Below are 21,673 nucleotides of genomic sequence, written 5' to 3' on the forward strand. Positions count from 1 at the left end.
GGTCCTCAGATTCGTGAACTTCTTCGAGATGATGTATTTGACCATGCACTGCGTGGCAAGGAAAAGATGGCATGGAAAGCCTTCCAGTTAGTGGCAATAAATTTTCTCGGAAACAACAAGGCAGACAACTACACGTTGTTGGTGGAAAACCTCCTCAAGGCATGCAAAAGCCTTGGTTGCAACATGTCACTAAAGATACATTTTTTGCACTCTCATCTAGATTTTTTTCCACCGAACTGCGGAGCAGTGAGCGACGAGCACGTCGAGCGATTTCACCAGGACATTGCAACAAAGGAGAAACACTATCAGGGCAAATGGAGCCCATCAATGCTTGCAGACTATTGCTGGACAGTGACAAGAGATGTTCCATTTAATGAATACAAGAGACAAGCCAAGAAGCGCCGAGTAGACACTGAATAGGACTAAACTATGTACAGAATAGTTTTTTGCCTTTTGTTTCATAATAAATTTTATTTATATAACCCTTTTGCTGATTTTTAAAGTGTTACATAAACAGGACAGGTGAAATATTATCATGTAAAGCAACCATAAACACATGAAAAGACCTAGGTTTACAATTTAGGATTAAAACTATACTATCTACACAATATACATAGACATAAAATGTAAAAACTTAAATATCTTAGAAACAGTAGCCAATCAGTTGTTTTAATTATCATATTTGAATTCAGCACATCAAAATACATAATAAATAGCACATTTTATCTCTGAAGCAGACGACTTCTCAGAAATTGTAGACCAGTGTAATCTGCTCCTGATCCATTAAAATTCACTCTTGGCTCTCCTTTCTGTCCTGCCTGTAAATTTTATAATTTTCTTTTAAAGTCTCTCTCCATGCCCTGCATTCTTGTTTTTTGGCCTCCGAGGATTGGAGCACCTCTTGACTCATGTCATCCTTACTCCTCCTTGGTCACTTCCTTATCTGGTGAAGGCACTCTACTGGTATGTAGGAGGTTCTCCTGAAGGCCACATCTGTAGAAGAACAAGAATCAATAAACAGAAGCATGATTTTTAGTTCACACACAGCACTGAATCATTATAGTAAAACACACTTCTTTTTAAATACAAATCAGTTTCTCACTATCCCTTGACAAGCACTCAGCTTGGCGAACACCCTGAACATGTTGAGTTTGGCCCAGGGGAGGGGGATGACGCTGCTGCATGCTCCACATCAACCTCCTACTCAAACTCCTCATCCACAACTTTGTCCTTAGGGTTAATTCTGCTGTCTGCTGTCTCCAGCCCCACCGAAGTATCCACGGGCCTCTTGGCAGTGGAGATGGGGTCGCCACCAAGGAGGGCATCCAGTTCCTTATAAAAGCAGCAAGTCTTCATCACAGCACCAGAGTGATGGTTTGACTCCCTTGCCTTCTGGTATGCCTGCCTCAGTGCCTTTGTCTTCGCACAGCAATGTATGTCCCATTCGTAGCCCTTATCCAACATGCCACGAGAAATCTGCCCATAGGTATCGAAGATCCTACTGCTGGACAGGAGCTGGGACGGCACAGCCTCCTCTCCCCACAGGGCCAGCAGATCCAACAACTCATGTGTGCTCCAAGTGGGACAGCATTTGCTGCGTGGAACAACCATGGTCAGCTGGGAAGATGAGATGTGTGCTCTCCATGCCGAGCAAACAGGAAGTGGAATTTCAAAAATTCCCAGGCCTTTAAATGGGGAGGGGCAGATACCTGTATACATAGGTACAGGGCAACAGAGTTCGAACTGCTGACCAGAGTGGTCAGGATGGGCATTGCAGGACACCTTCTAAAGTCCATTTATAGCGACATAACCAAGTGCAGTGTCTACACTGACACTTTGCCGCAAAAAGCTCTACACCTCTCGTCAAGGTGGTTTTATTTTGTCAGCAAAGCAGGAGAGTTTCGTGATTGGAAGGAGCATTGTAATGTGTACTCTTCCAATGTTTTGTCAAAGAAAGCTGACTTTTGTTGACAAAACTCTGTAGTGTAGACAAGGCCTCTGTTTCTCCAAGGGGACAGCCAATCAGATACATTTCATAACCTCAAAAACAACAGAATTTAACTATTCTGCTTTTTAGAATGAAACAAGGACTAGAAAAGTATCATATGCACTATGATATGTATATGTGACTATGTTGGACAACATATTTCATGTGTAACAGACATCAGTTATGGAGGGCAAAAGCATTTTTCCCATGAGAAACATGTTAAATTCAATGTTTCCTTACACTGAATGGCTGAAATTTTCATGCTAAGTGTATTGGTCTGGCAAAGAGGCAGGAACTAGGGTGGGACATGAAATGAAATAGTGGAGCAAAGAGATCCAACTTTGGAGAAAAACTACTTTCCACAAGTTGGGTAACCTTAATTAAAAGCCAAAGGGCTCTCTTCCCAAGTTCCCATGCTTAACTCCCTGAACCAAAGTCAATGGAAAGACTCCCAATGACTTCAAAGGGCATTATAGCCCTTATAGAGGGAGAGGAGAATAGCTGATTATTTTCCTTTTTTCAACAAACCCCTATGTAGTAGGTAAAACTGCTTCCACTGGCAGTCCAGCAGTATAATGGTTTGTCTCTTACGTGCGGGAAATTGTTTTAAATATGCTGATCTGAAAAATATGTTTCAGACAGTGTAAACATTTAGAGGCAGATCCTCAGCACAACTTCATTGACTTCAATGGACTGGTGCTGATTCGCACCAGCTGAGGATCCGTCCCAACCCATTAGTCATTCTCAGCCAAAATTACTATTTGATGTCAATGGACAATTTTATCTGAGTGCTGCATGTAGGATCAGGCCTACAAAGCAATAAAAAAAGAAGCCTTGTTAGGTATGATTTTGATTAATCACTGATTTGGCTTTTCCGTGCTCTGAATCCAGGCCCACATAGATAGATTCCTGTCACATGTGCCCCATCCCTCCTGGGGATTTAACAGACAGAAGCTGAAAGAATTAGATGGAAATATCCTATTTGAGCACCTCATAATCTTGTGTGCTTATCTGCATAAGATCCCTGTAAAGTAAGGGAATGTTGTCAGTCCCATTTTAAAGGTGGGGAGCTGGTACAGAGAGACTTGTGACCTACACGACATCACACAAGAAGGCTGTGGCAGAACGGGGAGTTAAACCCAAGTCTCTCAAATCCCAAATTAACACCCTACCCACTGGTCCATCCTTCTGCTCCTTTCTTATCACTTATCCATCCTTACAACCTGTGCTATATAAATAAATACTGAATAAGATCTTTCCTTCTCTTTTTGTCTCTCCTGATTAGATATTCCAGTTGGTGCATCTACCATCATCTAGGCCATGGTATCTCAACCTAAAAGTCACAAACATGTTTCAGGGGATCATGACCACCCTGCCTTTCCTTATGGTTGGCTAAATGGGAAGTGGGTCCTGAAATGTTTTCTGTTATAACTTGGGGTCATGATATAGAAAAGTTTGAGAATCGCTGATCTAGTCGAATTTCACATTCTGTATATTGTTCTTTTTTCTTTCTTTTTTTTTTGTATATTTACTCTGAAGGCTTAAGTACAATTTTTGCAATGTTTGGATAAACTTTGTCAAACAGTGTTTTGAGTTTCAGATCATTACAAAATTGCTCTGCCTTGAAATGTTAACATGTGTCTAACATTTCTTTGTATCCCTCTAGCTAAAAAATGGTTTGTGACTACTCCAGATTTTCCACATGGTTAAATCTCCTTGAAAACATGTGCATAGACTGTATTAGAAGAAGAAAATAGATTGTAATTAAGTACAGTTATTAATAATTGTATCTAATTATAATGGTTGTAGTGTGTGTATAAGTAGTTTGCCTTCTGGTGGTTGGTAGATGAGTGGTGGTTTTGTGAATGCCAGGGGGGCCTAAATGTTGGACTTATGCACCTAAAGTGGCATCCTCCTTGTGAATGGAACCCCTGGTACTTTGTGGAGTTCATGAGATCTGCAGGGCAGTGGAGTCTTGTGGTAACCAGGAACCTTGCAGAACTCAGGGGATCTGTGTTATAGAGGTCCTGTGGACCTCTTACTCTCTGTATTAGTTCTACATAGTTATTAAAAAAAAGTTAACTCAGTTAAGGTTGCTGCTATAGGATGTATTCTAAGGAATGCTACTGTTAATAAAACCTAAGCATTTTGAGGTATCAGTAATGAAGAGCTAAGGACAGATAGATAAATATTCACATTTTAAACACTTAGATATGTGATCTCTTAAATAGTGGTAGCTGAGGAGGTGATGTTTTGATTCACAAGTGGATCCAGTTTAGGCCAGGTTCCAAGCTGTGTCCAAATTCATAACAATTAGATTTCATGAGCTATTGCCATGAGACTTCTGCTACATTTGAACCAGAGTCATGAAACATGATTTAAGTCAGACCTAGAACCCAAACTGTAGGAACAGATCTGTTCTTGAGTCTCAAATCCAATCCATCAACAACCTCAAATTCAAAGAGATTTAGAGACAAGGTTCCAGACATATTCATTTTGGTTCAATTTATATATAGATTACACACACACAAATGACATTAAAATAATGCTAAGGTTGCAAAGTCAAGCATCCAAAAGTTAGGAAATGCCAGAATTAGGGCTGTTGATTAATCACAGTTAACTCATGCGATTAACTCAAAAAAAGTAATTGAGATTAAAAAAATGAATCATGATTAATTCTAGTTAATTAATCGCACTCTTAAACAATAGAATACCAATTGAAATTTATTAAATATTTTTGGATGTTTTTCTACATTTTCAAATATATTGATTCAATTACAACACAGAATACACAGTGTACAGTGCTTGCTTTACATTATTATTATTTATTACAAATATTTGCACTGTAAATATGATAAATAGAAGAAGTAGTATTTTTCAATTCACCTCATACAAGTAGAGTAGTGTAATCTCTTTATGTGAACATGCAATTTACAAAAGTAGATTTTTTTACATAACTGCACTCAAAAACAAAACAATGTAAATCTTTAGCGCCTACAAGTCCACTCAGTCCTACTTCTTGTTCAGCCAATTGCTTACATTTATGGGAGATAATAGTGCCCGCTTCTTATTTACAATGTCACCTGAAAGTGAGAACAAGCATTTGAATGTCACTTTTATAACCAGCCTTACAAGGTATTTATGTGCCAGATATGCTAAACATTCATATGCCCCTTCATGCTTTGACCACCATTCCAGAGGACATACTTCCATGCTGATGACACTCATTAAAAAAATACTGCCTTAATTAAATTTGTGACTCAACTCTTTGGGGAAGAATTGTGTCTCCTGCTCTGTTTTACCCACATTCTGCCATATATTTCATGTTATAGCAGTCTCAGATGATGACCCATCACATGTTGTTCGTTTTAAGAACACTTTTACTGCAGATTTGACAAAACACAAAGAAGGTACAATATGAGATTTCTGAAGATAGCTACAGCACTTGACCCGAGGTTTAAGAATCTGAAGTGCCTTTCAAAATCTGAGAGGGACCAGGTGTGGAGCATGCTTTCAGAAGTCTTAAAAGAGCAACACTCCAATGGGGAAACTACAGAATCCAAACCATCAAAAAAGAAAATCAACCTTCTGCTGGTGGTGTCTGACTCAGGCCTTGTCTACACTAATGGGGTAAGTCTACCTAAGTTATGCTACTCCAGCTACACGAATAACATAGCTGGAATCAACGTAGGTTAGGTCAATTTCCTGCGGTCTCTACACCATGCTGCATCAATGGGAGACGCTCTCCCGTTGACTTACCTTATTCCTCTCGTTCCGGTGGAGTATCAGAGTCGAGCGCTTTGTGATCAATTTATCAGATCTTCATTAGACCCACCAAATCGACCCCCACTGCATCGATCACAACAGCATCGATCCCTGGTAAGTGTAGACATGGCCTCACATGATGAAAATGAACATGCGTCAATCCACACTGCTTTGGATCATTATCGAGCAGAACCCATCATCAACATGGACATGTCCTCTGGAATGGTGATTGAAGCACGAATGGACATATGAATCTTTAGTGCATCTAGCATGTAAATATCTTGCTACACCAGCTACAACAGTGCCATGTGAATGCCTGTTCTAACTTTCAGGTGACACTGTAAACAAGAAGTGGGCAGAATTATCTCTTGCAAATGTAAACAAACTTGTTTGTCTGAGCGATTGGCAGAACAAGAAGTAGGACTGAGTGGACTTGTAGGCTCTAAAGTTTTACATTATTTTATTTTTGAATGCAGGTTTTTTTGTACATAATTCTACATTTGTAAGTTAAACTTTCATGGTAAAAAGATTGCACTACGGTACTTGTATGAGGTGAATTGAAAAATACTATTTTGTTTTTTACAGTTAAAATATTTGTAATCAAAAATAAATATAGAGTGAGACTGTACACTCTGTATTCTGTATTGTAATTGAAATAAATATATTTGAAAATGTAGAAAACATCCAAAAATATTTAAATAAACGGTATTCTGTTATTAACAGCATGATAATCACGTGATTAATCACAGTTAATTTTTTTAACCTCCCAATTAATTGCAATTAATTTTGAATTGCTTGACTGCCCTAGCCAGAATTAAGGTTGCCTGTGTAACCTTAATTCATTTCCCTTGTTCGAATGGATTATAGACTTTAATTATATGATCACATACTATTTTTTTCCATGGGACATGAAAATATTCAGCCTGAATGGTTAAAGTTTGGCACTATAAAAAACTGAAAATAGGATTTTACAATGGGAAGTGTCAGGCAACCTTAATTATATCAGCTCCACTTGTTTAGATAGATAGATAGATAGATAGATAGATAGATAGATAGATAGATAGATAGATAGATAGATAGATAGATAGATAGAGGGGGGGAGCAGTGGGCTGGGCATGGTGGTGTGCAATATATCAAATACCAAGGAAGAAATGTGCAAGACAAAGGGTGGATGTCTGCATAAATGTTTCTCCTTAGTTTATAACACATTTCGTTTTTCATATTATAAATGCAATATTGACAATGCTATGTTTTGTTGTGGTAGACTCTATTTGCAGGCAGTTTTCGTGGCTTTTGTCACCTCTTCTTTCAATATTTCTTAGTCAAAAATTCAGTCTGGTCTTTCGAAACTTACTCAGGTCTTCTAATCTTTGTCTCGCTAGTACTCTCAAAAGATTGGGTACTATTGCGCACACACGCTGCTCTAGGACCCTGTCTAGCCTAGCGGAAAAGGTGCTTTAAAAAAGTTAGTTAACTTATTTGAATTAATTGATGTTAGCACCAAGATTGTCCTTCTTTACAAATAAGTAAACTGGTCATAATCAACCCTAGACTCTCACCCCAACCCCTCCTCCAAAACCAAAGTGGGGTTTAAACAATGATGCTGTTACTTTGAGGGCCTTTAAGCTTGCATGCATCATCTTATATTTTCTAAAGTCCAACAAAGTTAATACCTTTCGGATGGCTAGGGGTGGGAAGCATAGACACCGGGCTGTGAATCTACCGGATAATAGCAAGTGCTTGGATTGAAGTAGCTTTAATCTCTACCCGCAAATCACAATTTATTCCTTTATATTGACACGTCTGCGGTTTGCCACCTGGCAATGGAAGCCCTGAAGCCAAGGGAGATATCCTGCAAAAAGCTCATTCCCACAGCAGTGCCTGTCTGTGTGATGACCTGACTTCTGCTGTGATCCCCCTTTAGAGATCAAAGCGGGATGAATGCAATTCTTTACACTTTGCATCGCACATCACCACACTCTGGCGAGGGGGTGGCAAATAAGGACGGAGGCAGCATAGAGATACCGGGGGAAATGGAACCCAGCGAGTGTTTAATTAGAGGACACCAGTAAATGCTGACAAGCATTTTCCTATCGAGTAGTTTTTAAACCCGTACCCATATTGAGTCGTTTCCTTTTCTTATGCATCATGCTAATACCACCCTGGCATGGGGCAGATCCAAACCTCACTGAACTCAATGGGAATCTTGCCACCGACCTCAATGGACTTTGAATCTGGCCCTTCGTGTGAAAATATCCCAGTAAATATCCCAGTGGGCTGAGATTAGGTAGTAGGGCTGGTGCAGGTCGGCACAGGCGGTAGATTCCAAGGTCCATCAGAACTAAGTGTGTGTGTTTGTGTTTGTGTGAGAAAACACTATTAACGTGATCGTTTCGATAATGACTTTATTCTGACACAGACACACACAGCTGCTGTTGCTGTTCAGCGATGCAAGGGCAAGGGAACTCGCAGCAGGTTTTCACACTAAAGCACCTTCCCGGGGCATTTTAGTGGTAATCTGACTCCCCCTCCTTTCCCCCCCACCCCCATCCTGTTAAAGATTCACAATGTTTCGCTTTTACATTCGCTCTGGGTGTCACATTCTCGGGCGCCGCGAACCCCGAATGGGCTTGTACGACTCCATCTTTTTAAAGCCAACCCTGAGAATAAAAGCCCGGCAGATTGTCTAGAAATCGCGGGACTGCGATCAAACCCGCCTCTGTTATTAGTGCATATTGTACACCCCCAGCTGGGGACGGGAAAGCTGTCCCTCCTCCAACGCTTAGTATTTTAACTCCATTACCTATAGGAGATCCACCCCAGTGCAGCGGAACCGCAGCAGCGGAAATGATGCAGGCGAGTGTGGTGGTTCTGATACACAGAACTGGGTCCCTTACACACACACACAGAGTCAAGCAGCTAAACTCTCGCTTTAAATGGGTAGGGAATTGTATACAATTGTATCGGCTGATGGTTCTTTGCACACCAAAAAGTATCTAAAGAGCTCATTTATATTGAAAACTGAAGCGATTTCTCTTCCTCTGAGTGTTTCAATCACTTTCCTGACTTTTAACAGCCCTGATGGGTCGCTGGCTGTATTATAATGTTGTTACATTATAAGGCTAATGTAACAACACTGCAAAAATGCGTGCCTCGGGAACAGTCAATTAATCCTGGTCTCTAAGCTATTGCATACAGACCGGGAGACGGTTAATTTCAATACCTCCAGAGAGTAACTTTTCTACAAGAATAAATTCAGGGCTCTATCCTGCTAATCTTTAGCAGGGGACTAGCCCGTTGACTTCCTTGTGATTCCTCTTGAGGGCAAGATCTACTCCCTTGAGCAAGAGTTGCAAGATCAGACCCCTTATCCTGATGGACGTAGTTCAACGTTTGCAAAGAAAGCATTTTGCTCCCCACAGGGCAGACCGTCCCTTCCCCTGCAGCAGCAAATCAAACTATCTACGCTCACATTCTTTCATTGGAAGGCCAAACTGGCCAGGACGTATCCTGTCAGCGTAGGGAAGCAAACACAGCCCATGAGAGGAAAAGAGACTCGCAATGTGTGAACACAACTTAATGCTCCATTAAGACAGCCTGGGAAATACATACACTGAACATGTACTGCACTTTGGGGTTACAATGTTCATTCCAAAGTGGCAACTTGTTAGTTGTGATTCTCCTCCGCAGTTAAAGAAAATCTGAAGAAAAAGAACGAGAGAGAGACAGAGACAGAGAGATTTATTGGCCTTCGCCAACAGCTTTTCCATGAGTGTCCAATCCAGTAGAAACTGTGTATATATGCATATACTTTTCATTACAATATCCCCAGAGACCATATTAAATTAGAGTGCAAGCTTGTGCCAGCTAGGTGTGTGTTGAGCCAGATAGATGGCGGTTTTTTAGTTTGTTTGTTTTGTTAGGATGTCCCATTTGCAAGCACTAAAAGTCTTGGACTACAATAACAAATGCTTTGTAGAGTGCAAACTATTAATATGTAATTATTATATAGGTACAATGTATTTACATTAACATATCCAAAATTGCCTGTTGGGGAAAGCTGTGTTGTGTATGCTCAGGGACACAGGCATATCCTCAACAGGTAATTCTGCAAGAAACATCATCTTAATCATTTAGAAAAATTAACACTCTTGAGCCCTTGGATTTGTGTATTTAGTATAATCTAATAGCAGCAGTGATTATACTTCATTATTATCTGCAGTGTGATACTTTCAGCTGAAGAGAGATTTAAAAATCAATAATGAAGTCTTGTGCTTGGCTGAATTGGACACTCATGGAGAAGCTATTGGCGAAGGCCAATAAATCAATGTCTCTCACTCATAGTTCTTTCTTCTTCTTCTTCAGGTTTTCTTCATTGCAGACGAGAACCACATCTAACAAGGTGCCACTTTGGAATACATTATACTTGAAGCCAACATGCTAATTATAGATTAATAGGAGGCAAAACTCGGTTGAAATGACATAGTGAAAAAATCCCAGCGGATCAAATTTAGTATGTCACCATATACATTATGGTCACTTAAAATTCTGTGTTTAAGAGGACGCTGCATAATCTGCAAAACCCCATGACTCACTGGCACCAGACTTTGCACAGACTAGTGCAGTTAGAATTCTTTAAAAGTTATTTTGTGGTAAAAGGGCGCTTTGGGAGTTTTTACAGCTTCAGTCAAGGTATGGCCAACGTTTCTAGCCTGATACAGCAGCAGCCTGTAGAAGAAACAAGAAATTGAAATTGTTTAGAAAACCTCTCCTCCGGTTTTTAAACTATTCAGTTGATCTGAAAGTTGGATAAACATCAAGGAAGAACAGAATTATTTATCATTTTAATAAATCTGGTTTATAAATATTGGGCCCGATTTATTTTGACTTTTTATAGCTTTTAAATTATAAATAAACAAACCTCGTTGGGCTAAATATTGAACATTAGTCATGTGCACTAGTACATAGCTGTTTGGTTATGTTTTAGATCTTTTCTGATTGCCAATGTGTTACATGAAGTGAAAATAGAGGATGAAAAATAAGCAAGTGGATAAGAAGTGTAAATACTCCGATTTAAATATTTCTGTTTTAATAGTCTTAGAATGACATATGTTTCCATAATAGTCAACACTTAAAAGCATTGGTAGATAATCATACTTATTGAAAGACTGTTGAAAGATCATTTTTGCAGCTCTCTCTCTCTCTCTCTCTCTCTCTCTCAAGCTATAGACCTACACATAAAACTGTGGGTGGGTGTGTATACACACACAGATACATAAGTTTCTTTAATATGTTTACATGTTCAGTAGTGTTAGCAGCACCAGAATAAATGCCCCTTGATTTACAACACTTCACAGGTATTCCAACTGCTGATGAACAAAAAAATGTATGTAAGAAATGAAGAGCTTCCCCATCCCCTCAAAAAAAGAGGGAGGAAAAGAAAGAAAAGGGGAACTCGATTTATTCTCATTTGTTTATCTCTAGATTTCCCCCCCCTTTCTACACATTCATTTGAATAGCTTTCAAGCTGCAAAATGGAAATGTGGCTCCTGCCCTCTATTTCAGCAGCAGCGTCCTGGCAACAGAGCAATTTTCTATCATCAAGGATAAATGGCATCGAACAGAACATTCTGATAAAAAAGAAAAAAAGCTTTAGCCCAAGAAGCCCATGATTGCTGCCCTTCCTGTCTGTCATCCCTTTACAAAATCCTCTCCTCCAAACCTGAGCTGCATGCTGTCAGAGCTAATAATGTCTTCTAAAGAAAAGGGGAAGAAACAGCATTCATGCACAATGTTCCCATTTATTACATAGAGTGCTTATTTAAAAAATTGCAAATATCTCTGTTTGGTTCACTGCAAATTAAAACCAAGATGTAGAAAGTTACATGATGCAACAATTATTAATGTCACATCAGAGCATCAAAACCCCATATCTTACTTTCTACTGATTAATACTTTTTTTTAATGTAGGAAAAGTCCCTTGTTATGAAAATAAAACCACACTAGCCTTTCAGGTAAGTTCATGATACTTAAATGCAAAATAAATGATTATTGAAATAAAGTAAGTGGTATATAAAGACTTTGCATATTACCACTTACATTTATGTAGAGCTGCATGGCCCCCAGCTCATAAAAACCCTTTAAGGAAAGTATAACTACAAGGAATTTTAATATTTGAGCTCAGGTGGCATAGGGATTTTATAGTAAACCAGTAATATTGCGTGTCAGAAATCTAGGGCCCGATCCTGCGTCCTTAAGCAAAACTCCCCATAATGGGGTCTTTGGTTAGTGGTGCTAAATTATAAATAGATGGCGGCAGTTCGGGATTGATACTTCGTAGGCTGAGGTTATAACAAATGGAGCTACAGTAAGATTCTAGGTGAGTGAATCTTTCCCAATTAAGTAGTTGTGTGCGCGTACGTGACTGTGATGCACAACACCCACCATTTGCAGAACAGGCTTTCAAAATGTTCACGGTATTAGGTTAAAGGAGCATCTTCGTTTGACAATGGCCATGGAGATTAAGGCAAAAGCCCAAGCCGCAGACAACTCCCTTATGCCTAAATATTGCAGTAAACGGGGGGAATTCATGCCCTACAACTAGCGGTGGCCCTCAGGACGGGGCGCCTGCTTCTTTAACCGGGGAACGCTTAAAGCTAGTTTGCAGAATTGAGAGAAATCGCGATGCTCACGCCTTATAGGTTGGAGAAGAGTGTGTGGGTATTTAGACAGCTCCTTAAACACGTGTTTTAATTCGTGAATGGCAATAACTGAAATGAGGGGGCCAACAAGAGAGTGATGGTTTCATATGATGTTTTACCTTCTTCTCGCTTCTCTCTTTAGATAACAAGATGTTATTTGTCAGCTGAGATACTGCAGCCCATTAGTCCAACGGGTGGATTACTGGGGGGGGGGGGGTAGGGGGGGATATCCTAGATTATATGAAAAATCGGTTACTGAGCATGCTCAGTCACTTTTTTCAACAAAAACGGACCAAGGCTGTTTCTTGCTGGGCCTCAGCGCGCATGCCCAATAGTTGAAGTCACACGATAAACTGCCGTGGCTCTGAGAGTTCAGGGGTAGCAGAGCTGTAATAATGCCTAGATGAGGCCTATCAATAATCCCCGATGGCGGCCTCACTCTCTGAGGGGCCACTGACACCAGGCAATGGCAGGCGGTGGTTCTGAAGGGGCAACTGATCAACCAGCTCAAAAATCCACTCAGGAAAATGTGGCTTTGGAGCCTGTCTTTGAGGGGATCTGTTAATAAACCATGTGTAGGTAAGGGGGAGGGGAGAGCAAGAGAGATCTGAAATGCGGGAAGGTGGAGGCAATACTAATAGCACATGGAGGGGCAAGCAGATATTTGGCAAGTCCCCTCAAAGCGCACTTCGGAAGGTTCCCTTTGCAGAGCTGGCTGCGGCAGGGCCTGGGGCTCACACTCCCTCCTCGCTTGCAATCCCAGCTCCACCCGTGAGTTCTATTGTCTCTTCTTCAGGTTTCCTCCTTTCATTGCGGCTGTCATAAAACGGAAGGACAGTCCCAGGGCCAGCCACCAGGAGCGGGGACCTATGCGACCTACACCCTCCCAGGAGAGGTAGGACAGTGCGAGCTATCACCTGTCTCAGTCTAACTGATCCGGTTTGACTGGAGGCACTGGAGCTGTGCTCAGCCTGGGGGCAGGGTGGGTGAAGCAGCCTGGTCCCTTGCACTGACTAAATTTCAGGACGGGTGGCCAGGTCGGCTCTGCCTTCTTCAGGTTTCTGTCAGACCAAACGACGTAAATAACAGCAAGTTTTCTGTCGGTGAATTAAATGAGAGTCTAACTGCACCAAGCAGCAAGGTCCCTCCCTGTATCCGTTTAGACGTGACGTTTTCGCAGATCTCCTCTCTGCTCTTGGGCTCTTATCTCCGTAGCTTTAAGGGGCAGAGATCAGTTGATCTGCCCGAACATGCTTTTGCGTTTGGCAAACTTGGTTCGACAGTTGCAGAAGTTTCCTCGCCAGTCCACTCCGGGCCCGATCCTGCGCTCTCTTCATCAGCCCGATGAAGCTCATCAGTGGCTTCACTGGGCATGTAAGAAGTGCAGAATCGGGTTTCCTATTATGGGGCAGATTTTCTTCCACTTCCACGCACACACCAGTGTAACACCATTGATTGCAGCGGGTGAGTCCAGGTAAGGGGAGAATCAGGCCCAGTGATCAATGCCTTGAAAACTTGTGAAGAGCTGTTTGCGGGCCAGTCTAACAGGACCTTCCTGAAATCAGAGATGAGGAGGGACAAGGCCCTTAGGACACACCAGCAAGAGCTGAAGTGACACGTCTCTGCAGCGTTTGCTGATGGCAACATTAATGAGAGCTGTGGCTTTCATATAATCTAGGGGGGGTTACTATGTCCTCTAAAACTGCACTTAGGTCATTTAAAACGCTTTAACCGACTATTGCTTAGTGCCACATAAAAGTTAATGTATTTTTTTTAAGTAATGGAAAAGATTTTTTAAAATCATTTCTTAGATCTTGGGAAACACTAAACAAATTGCTCCTTTGAACGTCCTAGCAGCCCAGCTTCCACTACTGCATGTTAATGACTGGAGGATTAATGATGCTTTTTTACCAACACTTGTCTTCTTGAGCAGTCGACGCAGCCAATTAATATTTTTAATTACCGCTACATGGAGACTAAGCAGAGCCTTTCTGATTTGATTTGACCGCTGAATTGTATCTCCTGTGAAATGAAACAGTCACAACCGTGAGGTAGGACTGCTGCTGTTTTCTTTTCACGCCTTTATAATGTCTTGATGCCACTTTAAAGAAAAAAAACAGCTAAAATATCTTAATTACACGTTATAGGGGCATAGACAGTCATTTTTAAAGATATCAGACCGTACTAGGAGCACCAGTTACAAAAGCACACATAGAAAGGAGAAATCTAGCAGCCTGTGAAACAAAATTTGCTGTAGACAGAATTATTACCTAGGGCCCGATCCTATTCCCACACATTCCGTGGAGTTTTTCTATTAACTTGAACGGAAGAAAGATGGGAGTGGGGGCTTTATGATTAAATATCCCTGCCTGTGTAAATATTATACAAGATCACCAACAAGCAAACCTTGCAGTTACGCTCCTGTTTCCATTTGGAATTTACGAGATGATCTTGTGGTTTTACTTTAAAAAATACTAGTGAAGAATACTCCTTTCCAAGCAGACCCGCCTTGGTGTTCTGCTGAGAGTTCTTTATCAAATGCATACGTTTTGGGATGTGAGTATTTCTCCCCTTTCTTTTGGGGCTAAACCAGTATTATGACATTGGATTAGTCAAAATACTGAGGGAAGAGAAGGTAAAAACTTCAATAGGAAATTTATCTGCGGTGCAAAACTCTTCTGGGAATAAAAGCTCATAGATCCCATGACGGTACTGGTGGTGCTGGCTCTTTTCATACACATACTGATCAGCCGTCTGTAATACAATCATTTCCAAAAGTCTGACGTTTAAATGAACAGACAGGCTATTTGGATTTTTGTGTCTGCTTTTCTAAGAACCCGGTCCCTAGCCGCTTGTGCACATGCACAGGAAGAACATTGGGCTAGTGGCAGGTTCTAGATGATGAAAAAAACCCAAGTGCATTCCTGCCCTTTTTTCGTGTGAACTGCAGGACATTTCAGAAATGGCCCAAGAGCAAACCGCTTCCCCCTGAAATGTGCCATATACCCTAGACCCGATGATGTATGTGTTCCAAAACAATATTAAGAAGACATCAGCACATCGGAGTGAAGTGATAACATCATACAACTGTCCCAGAGATTTAAACTGACCTCCATCCTATAGCAAGCGTTATCTTATTTGTATTCCTCTAAATTATTTTGATCGGAAATTCTGAATCATGAACCAGAGAGCAATGGTATTTAGGCAAAATAAATGAACCCCATTTATTAGCGCTTCCGGCACCATTCCCCCCCCCCCCGATATCCTTTGTGTTGTTTCTTGTGTTTCCAGGCCTCGGAGAGGTATGTCAGGAAGGCGATACACTACACTAAAACAATGTGAATTCTGTCCTGAATCCTGAATGTGAATGAGGTTATGTGGTGATATGACTTCGCTTTTAACTGTACTTCTCGGAGTATGGCTTTAATTAAATGTCTTCCGGCTCGGAGAGATTACATGTTATGCAAAATATATCCTAGCATGAAATTTACATCCACGATACGAAATTAGGTTACTTATGTTTTCGTTAAAAAAAAACCCCAAACGTTTCTACTTCTTCTGGGCTTTTTTGTTTTATTTCACAGAGAGTGGAAATATTCCAATGGTGAGAAAAAGAAACGGAACGGATCTTTAAGGAAGGAAAGGGGGATCCAACATTTATAAAGGCGCTCGTAACAAAACCTGCCAGGGGCAGAGTGGAGGAGGGCTGGTTTCTCAAATGCAGACAATTCACAAAGCAGGCAAATTAATCCAGATCTGATATGTTTCAGATCCATCTGTCAGAATCCTTGGATACCTCCCTCCTTTAGTGCTCCAGATACCTGGCCTATCCCTAACCCCTTCCCTCCGTCCCTTTCTTATTGCATTTGTTCAGTGCACAATGCTCTTTGTCGTGGGGTGATGATTCAGGGGACCATCCAGGTTGGGAAAGGTGACGATCTTCATTCACAGGAAATTAAATCTCAATGTTGTATGTGAGAGCAATTAATCAGGCAGGCGAATTCAATACCCCAGTGAAAGTGAATTAGTGACATTTTGTCAAGAGCTTTTTGCTCTAGATGATCGGACCATGAGGAATTTGGAGGAGACGGTTGCTAAAGAGGCTGTTACTTTTTTTTAAGTCCCAGACACTGGTTTCTGCTTAGATTTTTCTCCAGAGAGTTTTTAGATAATGAATCCCTCTGGGATACCTGTTCCAGTTTTATTTTAAGCGTTGTTTTTTACTCTCTATCGAGATCCTGAAAAAGAAGCAACAATATTGAAAGGAAAAATGGGAACAGCTCATTGCAATCTATTCCAGATAATGAGGACGGCCTGAAGACAAAGTAAAACCACGATGTTTACCTCCCTTAATATTAAATAAACCTCAATAACTGGATTGACTTTTTTCAGTGTTTACTACATTGCCATTCAGTGGTGGGTAAAAGCATCCCTAAAGGTAGAGTAAATAATTGCACTGATCCCAACAAGGGAAATGTGTAGGCATTTGAAGCGCACTAAAAATAAACTGGGGCGAAACAGAATGAAAAGAGGACCTCGTGATAATTTGCTGCAATTAAAGCGTCTGTTTTCACTTGCCAAGGAGTTGGCGATTTTTCAAACGGTGCTGAAGTGACACACTAATCGTGAATTTTACTAGAAGCCCTATGTTTTTAAGAGACACGTTCAGCTAAGCGTCTAAACGTTGACGAAATAGCTGCAACTCGATCAGAGGAAGGTATAAGAATTCTTGAAACCCTGAGCGCTAAGTTTGGTTTGGGGGTAGACTGGCTGGTACCGCAGAAGAAATTGTAGCCTGTGGCTGACTTAAAAGGGCCTAGAGTTTATATTAGGTTCTGAGCTTTTCCAAGTCGGGCACTTCGGAGTTTGAAAGTTTGAAGTGTGTTTTTCAGAGGGTTTTTTTTTTCTGTATAATAAAACATTTATTTCAGCACCACCAGAGCACTAGGGGGGCGTGCCAAGTAAAAAAGCTTTGGAGACATCTTGACAGAGATCTTGAAATATTACCCTTAATTTTTGGAAAGTTTTCAAAAAAAAAAAAAAAAAAAGGAGGGGAGAGGAGCAGAGTAGGGGGAAAAAAGAACCACAAGTTTCTCTTGTCTGTCACCCAACTGCTAATAGAGAGAGGGCACCGATCATTGACACTCGGGGGAGCATTCAATCTGAAATTGTTTCGAGATAGACTGGAGAATTTCCCCTCGTGAATCTGGGGACAGAAGTGTAAGTGTGTGTGTGTGTGTGAGAGAGAGAGAGAGAACTGAACACGATGACTCGTGTTGGTGTGTTTTGCTCAATACTTGTATCATGGCTGTATACATGGCAGATATATATTAATAAGAAGCTACCCCTCACTGCCAAAACCACCATGCTTAGCTCCCTACTCAAAGCATTCTATGGGTCCCGCACCGATCAGGTTCCCCAGCCAAGTCGACTCCTGGATCTGGTACCTTTGGAGAAGACAGAATGTGCTAGGCAATAACATTATCTCCCATCCCCTGGCAAATGCGGAGAGCCTCGCAGAAATAGTCTTTAAACCTAATTCAATTGTAAAGCGGATTTTGACTATTAAAAAAAAACCGCTGCAGAGCAACACATTGAATTAATCTGGCTGTAAGGTTTTAATTACAGCGCAGGCTTCGCTACAAATCTGTACAAGAGACAGTGGCTGGCTCTCTGCGGATCTTTCCCTTCTGAATTCTATTATTTTGACCCACGTTACAATACAGAAAGCTGCGTGTGTGATCCATCTGCAGGCTCGGAGGGTTTTTTCCCTCCCCTTGCCACTTCCTTCACACTAGCGGTATGGAAAGCCATCGACGCCTGCCTGTCTGTTATGATGCTAGTGGGTTGAAATCCGGAAAAACCTCCACGCCGCTCTTACTCTTGGACTGGCAGCGTTTAACTCCCCAGCTTCTCCTTAAAATAGCTTGCTTTCATATTGAGGAGGTGACCTCTTTTTGTGGGATCCTTTGCTTCCCACTCAGTTGCTATTAAGGCGATGGCAATATGACATCCTGGCAGAAGAGACCAGTAATGTGTTTTGGGGTAAACAGGCGTATGAGCCTGAAAAGAGAAATGTGATCAGCAGATGTAGGGAGAGAGATTTTGTTTAGCCTTTCTCTGCTCTCTGGGAGCAGTAAATAAATGAAGGCAGAGTCGAACTGCCAAGGAAGGACGGTTTTAATCAGACATATTTTTGCTTATTTGTCGTGGAACCGTCATTCCCGGGCAGTTAACGCTTGTGAACAATGTCAAAAGTAAAGTATGTAGGAAACATGCCTCCCATGTGAACCAGTCGCCTTCAGACCGGGCTGTACGTTTATAAACATTTCAGAATGCACATGCATAATTCGTGTATTCAGTTAGTCGAGAATTTACTGTCAATAAAGGCAATACACAATTAACCATAGATAGATAGATAGATAGATAGATAGATAGATAGATAGATAGATAGATAGATAGATAGATAGATGCTGTGTACATATAGCAGGGTGTATTTTAATATATCTTTCCCAGCTTATCGCCAGGAGCAGTATTTTCCTCTCTCACACATGCTTTTTTCCCGGCTTAAATGAATAACCTCCCTTTTTAAACTCCTTTTTTTCTATATCACCAACAGCTCCATAAAGAAATCATACAATAATATCGGCCTTTTCCCCCCTCAAAAACTAAGTAACTAGATGCATTGTTCCGATAACTAGAAAATACACATGATAATAGCACTGTGAAATTAGCTCCTATCTGACTTTTCCAGCAATTCTTGGGTAAATAATTCCCTAGCTCAAAGGTGTCCATGTTTGTATGTGTTGATGTGGGTTTACCAGCTCGCGTGTTGGCCTGTGGGGGTGTGCTCCGATGTCCAAAATGCGAAGAAAACTGCTTTGAGCCCTTTTTACAATAATACTGTCTAAAACGATCATTCAGTTAGCGCATGTATTTACATGCTTCGGAGTTTAAACTAATTAAAGATTCGATTTCAAAACCACAAACAAACAAACAAACAACAAACAAACAAAAAGCTTCTGGATTTTAGATCCCTGATATAGTAGGGAATACATCTCAAAAGTCCAGCCCTATATTGTCAGAATAAGACGTAGTGTAAAGAAAAAGAATAAGAAATACAAATGTGGTGTTTTGTTTTTCTTTGGTGTTGTTGAATGAATGAATGAATGAATGAAACAGAAGCTGCTCGGAGGCATTTAGGAAGACTCTGACTGATTATATAACTCCGTATTATACCCTAAAAATAGATTCCTGTTTCCTGTTGTTGTCAATTCCTTCAAATGGTTGTGTCCGTTGTTTTACATGTAGCTTTTGTGGCAAAGAAACATGACTTTATAGACGTAACAATAAAAATGCGAGAGAGAGAGGTGGCTTTGTTAGTATTGCATGCTTTACGTTTTCTTTTAAAAAACTATCAATAGAAGTATACTCGGTATATTCATACATGCATATGCAGATGAGGATAGTGTGTGTGTTTGCATATGTGTAAGAATGAATGTACATCATCCATTTCTCTCCTATTAATTATTTTGTATTTCTTAAGGCCTAAATTCCATCGTGGAGTTTTCTAGATAGCTTTGAGGTTTTTTTCCATCTGGCTGCCAGTACCCGCTTTGAAAACAACAACAACCCATCTCTCTTTAAAATGCCAATTTGCCAGGCTTAATGTTTCAAATACAGTGGCATCACACATGCCTAATGCATTTTATTTCTATAATATGAAAGTCATTGTGTTTCGGTAAAGCTGCAATGAAATCAACATTGGCCTATAATTGACTAAAGGCCGGTTAAAAGTTTGAAATGGTTGTAGTTTGGGGTTTGTGGCAGTGAATAAACATTTTCTGGCACTGGTCTTTCCACCTTGCTTCGGGAGCTCGAATTTGGCAGTCAAAATAAATGTCCAAAAAACAAACAATTAGAAGAAAGATCATTAATGATTAACTGCTGCTTTTCATTTTTGGGAAATATTTGTTAACAGATGATATTTAAAAATGACTCTTTAGCTTTTGCCTAAATCTCAGAGAACCCAGTTGTTGTCTACTGAAAAAAAAAAAAAGTCGGAATCTTGAACAGTTCCACCAGGGACTGAAATGTACGAGGAGCTTTTCTACTGAGACTAGACCCTCTCACAACCCATCAAAACTAACTTTGCAAACCTCAGTCCCGAGAGTGTCTGGAAAGGAGAGCAACATTGTCTTTGCTTCAGCTTTGGGAGCAAGGGATTTATTTCTCTGTGCGGATTCACGATTTGCTTATTGATTTTTGATATCTTTTCAAACACTTGAAGTCCACACTAGAAAGAAATGAAGGCTTTTCCCATACCATCTGATTCTTTAGTGACCAGGTAAATTAACACCGAGTTATTTCTGTGAATTCAAAGGCTATTTATACAGGTCTAATTTCTTTAGAATCAACCTGGTAACTGAGCCCAACTTGGCAACCATCCCCTTCCCTGCTTTACTAGAGCTTCATACAACACATTGAAGGGCACACACACCAAGATGATAGATAGATAGATAGATTCTGCGTTCAAGACTCTTGTTAGAGACAGAAATTAGTGTGAGAGCCCTATTCAGAAATTTTCTTTCTCTTTCTTTCTTTCTTTCTTTCTTTCTTTCTTTCTTTCTTTCTTTCTTTCCCACCTCCCAAAAAGCTTAGGCCTCAAATCCTGCCTTTCCCTTTGAGAAGCAATATCATCTACACCTGCCTCCTCTCCAACCCCCAAAGAAAGGCTTCGGCCTCCAATCTTCTCCAAATTGTTTCTCTCTCCCCCCCCCCGAATAATAGAGGTCTCTTCCCGGGCAGGCATCGCCCTCCCTTCTCTGCGGGGGAGAGGACACCCTAAAGCAGTGGGGGCCGCAGGGACAATGGGGCGAGAGAGGCGCAGCCTAGCTCCTGCCGGCGATGAAACCAGAGTTCAGCAAAGAAAAAACAAAAAACCTTTTTGTGCGGCATTACAACAACCCAACTCAGCACTTTCCACTCCCTAAAGGTGTGGTCCCCCCGAACTCGAGGACAAAAAGAAAACAATCAATATTTACAACCACCATCGCTCCTTTTAGTCAAGAGTTATTAACATCAGCCAATCAACCCTGAAAAGCGCCCGCTGCATACTGACACATTTGCCTAATTAAATTGGGGGGAAATTACCAGTATACGGCTTGATGTATTCAACCCTCCTATAGAAAATGCCAGTCCTTACCCTGTAAATTGCTCA

The 21,673-nt window shown here is 40.9% G+C and overlaps 1 long non-coding RNA gene across 1 annotated transcript in view; it reads right to left on the bottom strand.

Moving 5' to 3' along the window:
* Positions 1-706: 706 nt before the first annotated feature.
* The window catches only part of LOC117872238, a 31,623-nt gene continuing 10,656 nt past the window's right edge, over positions 707-21,673 (bottom strand). The window contains exon 3 of the long non-coding RNA XR_004644434.1: positions 707-993. This is a non-coding gene — a long non-coding RNA (uncharacterized LOC117872238). The remainder of the gene's footprint in view (positions 994-21,673) is intronic.

This window comes from Trachemys scripta, chromosome 2 (genome assembly GCF_013100865.1).
Source record: "Trachemys scripta elegans isolate TJP31775 chromosome 2, CAS_Tse_1.0, whole genome shotgun sequence".
NCBI classification, from domain to species: Eukaryota; Metazoa; Chordata; order Testudines; family Emydidae; genus Trachemys; species Trachemys scripta.